This window comes from Microtus oregoni, unplaced genomic scaffold, assembly GCF_018167655.1.
Source record: "Microtus oregoni isolate MIOR12 unplaced genomic scaffold, Mior012 000020F_ref0000438, whole genome shotgun sequence".
Classification (NCBI taxonomy): domain Eukaryota; kingdom Metazoa; phylum Chordata; class Mammalia; order Rodentia; family Cricetidae; genus Microtus; species Microtus oregoni.
The window spans coordinates 29,361,293-29,366,608 of NW_024543079.1; the positions used below are offsets into that span (position 1 = coordinate 29,361,293).

Sequence of the window (5,316 nt, forward strand, 5' to 3'; positions counted from 1 at the left end):
AGCTAGGCTCATAATTCTGGTGAGAAGCGTCTAGCTTCATGCAAGGCACTGGCTAGCAACCTGGAAACTCTATTTGTTTCTCTCAACTGATGGACGTTAGAGACACGCTACCAAGAGGATACCTCTCTCACGTTATGCCCACTCCACACAAAGACCTGTACATTCAGTTTCAAGACTGAGCGGTCTTTGTTTGCTGAACAAGTTATTATTTTTTTTTGTTTTTTTTTTGTTTTTTTTTTTTTGATTTTTGCAGTTTCTGTGTCTACTGTCTTACTATTGTATAAGGTTTGGTGAAATCCCGATTGTCATACAGAGAATCCTGGCTCTCCAACCTAAGGAAAAACAGTATGCTCAGAACTGTGTAAGAAAGCCTGAAAAGAGAAGCTTACAGATGAATATTATCTTCTACAAGACCATAGTATTTATAGGACACAGTGGCCAATGACTATCGGCTCTCATCACTATATAGTAGATATCCTTCATGGCACTACACAAAGAGGGAAATATTCAGATGGCCTATCCTCAATGGCATTTCCAATGTCTCAACCAGGCTACTTTGATTAAATCACTAAACTCTCCCACTTTTCTTACTAAAGCAAGGATGGTATGTTATAATGTATGGAAACAGAGACTACACTTTGATTCCTGGCCCCCCAGACCAAATAATCACACAGAATCTCTATCAATTACAACATTAACTCTTTTTCTTTAAGTTAAAATTTCCTTTATTTTTTATTTCTGGTACCACTACCACAATTTACAGGGCAATACACCTGCTGTAATGAAAAGAAAAAGACAAAGGTACAACAGACAAAAGACCCCGGAGTGCACATCTAATTGTCTGCATTGCATTAATCAACAGCTTCTGCAGACTGTGGCTATAGCTGTCCCGAACAAGAAGGGTTTCTTGTTTAAGCTGCGGTAACTTTTCTGACTGTGGATCATCATTCCTTTTGTGGCAGATTTTTACAGTTCCTCTAAGGCATTTAGGACAACCGTCTCAAAGTAACCTGCAGCTTTCCTGACAACTCCTTGCTTTCTCCTGCTAAGAACTGTAGCCCTTTCCTGCTGCTTTTTTTTTTTTTTTTTTAACTTTCTGCTACCGTATCCACCACTTCCATCACCAGATCCATAGCCGCCACCACAGGGACTACCTGAGCTTCTTACACCAAAACTCCCCCTTTTATGGGTCCATAATTTGATTGCTGTTGTCCACTATGATTTCCAAAGTCATTAATAGTTCCCACCACCCTAGTTACTTCCACCAAAATTTCCTCCTACATTGTAACCATCATATCTTCCTCCACCACCACTACGATGTCCACCACCACCATAGCCTCCTCTACTGCTGTAACCAGGACCACCACCATGGTTGCCACCATCACCTCCAAATCCATTATATCCACCATCGCCACCTCCATAACTACCTCTGCTGCCACCACCTCCACCACCATAGCCTCCTCTTCCACCAAAGTTTCCACCACAACCAAAATTATCACCACCACCTCCAAAGTTTCCTCCACGACCTCTCTGTGATCCAGCAGACTGCATCTCTTGTTTAGAAAGGGCCTTTTCCACTTCACAATTATGCCCATTAATAGTGTGGTATTTCAGAACAACAATTTTACCAACTGTGTCATGATCCTCACAAGTTACAAAAGCAAATCCTCTCTCTTTCCCACTCTGCCTATTTTCCATAACTTCTATGGTTTCAATATTTTTTTATTTTTATTTTTATTTTTTGCTTTTTCGAGACAGGGTTTCTCTGTGGTTTTGGAGCCTGTCCTGGAACTAGCTCTTGTAGACCAGGCTGGTCTTGAACTCACAGAGATCTGCCTGCCTCTGCCTCGCAAGTGCTGGGATTAAAGGCGTGCGCCACCACCGCCCTTTATGGTTTCAATCTTGCCACCCTTTTCAAAGTAGTCTCTCAGGTTATACTCTCCTGTATACTCTTTATTTAATACCACCAACAAAGATTTTCTTCCTTGCTAAATGGACACCAGGCTTTACAGAATCCCCTCTAGAAACGGCTCTCTTTGGTTCCACCACCCGCCCATCAACTCTGTGTGGCTGAGCACACACTGCAGCATCCATCTCTTTAACACAGGAGTGGGTCACAAAACCAGAGCCCCTGGAACATTCTGTTTGGGGATCTCTCATTACCACACAGTCTGTAAGTGTGTCCCATTTCTCAAAGTGTTCTCTTAAGCCATCATCTGTTGTTTCAAAGCTCAGACCACCAATAAACAGTTTCCTCAACTGTTCTGGTTCCTTTGGATCATTACCCCACCCCTCCCATTGGTGTTGGCAGGAGTCAGGCTGGGAGCGACCAGGCGGCAGTTTTACTTGTTTTATTTTCATTTTGAGCTAACTAACTCTTACATCTTAAATTAACACATTTCTATTATTTTATATTTTACCATGAGGCTTGTAATTTGTTACCTCCTGCTTCTTGGGAAGCTACATGGCATCTCTCTGACTCCGCCTTTTTTCCTCCTCTATCTGTGCTTGGGTTTCCCACCTTGCTCTATTCTGCCCTGCCAAAGGCCAAGGCAGTTTCTTTATTAACCAATGGTAATAAAGCATATTCACAGCATACAGAGGGGAATCCCACATCAAATGTACTTAGGTTTTTTTTTTATCTCAAATAGTCTATGTACCCATATACTGTTCCTTGCCTGATTCCATGATGCATTTCTCTGAAATTCATCATAAAATGATCTTACATCTTAATCAAATGAATGAGATTTTTAGTGACATGTACATCCTTTCTGCTAAACTTTGAAAGTTTCATCTTTTGTTGAAGTAAAACGCACAACTAGATAAAAGTGATACACTGAAGTTTACACAACATCTTCCATGATCAACATCAGCATGAGCAATTAGAACCTGACTGGCAGCATCCTGAGCTTCTGATCATATATATCATTATCTTTGGATCTGTGCAGGAAATGTTTTAAAAGATGCTGGTGCGTGTGGGAGAAGGGAACCCTTACACTCTGGGAATGGGAATCAGTCTAGCCATTATTGGCACTGCCATGGAGATTCCAGCAAAAGCACACACTGGGACCTGGGAGAAAGCTCTGCATAGAGAGGCCCTTGCTGCCAAACCAAAGGTCCTGACTTAGATCCCTGGAACACACATGTGGAAGGAGAATACTGACTCTGGGATGCTGTCCTCTGACCTCTGTAGGCTTACAGATGTAGGTACCTATACACACATAAAACATATAATGTAGCTTTATTCAGCCATAAGTCAGAATAAATTTACATATTTGGCAGGAAAATAGATGGAATTAGAGATCATAATGATAAGTAAAGTCTCACCAAGCCAATTTCCAAATGCTTTCTCTCCTGTTGAGGTATGGAGGACATTAAAGTAAAGGGGGCTTGCAGATATATGAAAGCAGAAACAGAATGTGGGTTATAAAAAAAAGCAATAAATGCAGTAAAAATGATCAAAAAGAATATTATACCACATATAGAAATGTCATGTTGTAACCCATTTCTCTGTAGAATTAATAAAAGCTAATAGAAATGAATGTATCTGTTAAAAGTAAACAAGAAACTTTTGGCTAGAAGTTTGGCTTCTCATTAAAAATAATAACAACAGAAGTAACAAAAATCATGTTAAGAAACAAAAGCAAATAAAAAACATTCTGAGTGGGAAATGTAGACTAGATGAACTGATATAATCTTCATATTGAAACTCCCCAGTTTCTAGTATCCTGCGATGCCTACATAATTGATCACCTATAAGACGCCCCCAATGCAATAATATCCTATTTAGAGTCAGCTCGTGTCTAAATGCCTATTGCTTCTGCTGCTTTCACAAGTCCTCCCTGTGAAGCCCCACTGTGCTGTGGCCACTTTCACTTTTACAGTTTTCTTCTCAAATTCACAGCACTTTTTCCTGCCTGCCTGGTGGAAACATTTTTCAATACAGACAGACTGCATGTGCATTGGGAATGGCAGTCGGCAGACTGAAGCAGACAGATTTTCCTCTCTCCTGTACCGTTGTCTTTGAAACATATGTCTATGCTAAATTCCAGAGGCCTTTCCAATGCATGCAGACTGTCCCTGCACCTCTCCACTGGCTTTCGACATAAAAGGACTCTATTAGCATCCCAAGATACATCTCACAACTTCTACATCTAAAACCATATCTAAAAGAAATAGTTCGAAAATGTAAACCTTTTACTTTTTACTTTCTCTTGAGCTTTAAAAAAATAATAAAAAGGAAAGAGAAAAAAAAAGCAAAGAACTTTTAGATCCTATTGAGAAAAAACGCATTACAGGCTTTTGGGGGACACCATTCCTTTGAATTTGGAAGAAGCAGATTAAATCAAATGTCTTCTACTTCATTGTAAATTTCTCATTCAGTTGCCCCTCCTGCTGGAGCTATAGTAACTCAGAGAAACAGAATAGGGGAGAGAGAAGAGATGGGGGAGGGAAAAGAGGGGAGCAAGGAAAAGTGGACAGTATGGGGTTCTGCTTCTGACTAGCCTAGATCTCTAGGCCTGGAGAGCATGGGCTCTCACATGAGATTTGACCAGATAACACATCTTTTTCCTCCTGGTTATCTGCATTATCTCCTCCCACCAACTTCCTTCCCAATGAAGCAGAAGTTCCCATGACTGGGGAAAGTGTGTGTGCACCTAAACAAGGGTGGGGTGGAGAACTGGACACTCAGACCCTAATTTCAAAATAAACCTAGAGGCCCATTTCTGATGGAAAAATGAGTAGGTAAACTCCATATGTAAAACCAGAAATGCTTTTTTTCTTTCCCTGTTGTTTGTTGGTTTGTAAAGTTTAGAGGACTCAACAGAGACAGTAGACTAATTTTGCTTTTGTTTGTTTTGCTTACCAAATGCTAGAGAATCTGGAGGATTTGAAAGAGAAAATGATGTGACTTCCTGGGCATTTCCTGAATCAAAGGGATGGAAATGAGCCTTCCCGGGCTTAGGTTAATGAGAAGAAGCCCAAATAATACTGCTATGAACACAGATGAACAAATGTCCTTGTGGTATGATTAAGCATCCTTTGGGTATAGCCCAAGAGTGGTATTGTTGCATACTGAGGTAGGGAGGTAGGTTGATTCCCAACTTTCTGAGAAACCACTATACTGATTTCCAATGTGACTGTACAAGTTTGCATTCCCACTAGAAATGGAGGAGTGTTCCCCTTACTCCACATCCCCTAGAAGCAACCTAGATGCCCCTCAACCAAAGAATGGATAAAGAAAATGTGGTACATTTATACAATGGCACACTACTTGGTGGGAAAAAAAAAAGAATAACATCTTGAAATTTGCAT

The 5,316-nt window shown here is 40.6% G+C and overlaps 1 pseudogene; it reads right to left on the reverse strand.

The window, feature by feature from the left end:
* Positions 1-966: 966 nt before the first annotated feature.
* Positions 967-2,361, reverse strand: LOC121460037 (annotated as a pseudogene).
* Between the last annotated feature and the right edge of the window lie 2,955 nt (positions 2,362-5,316).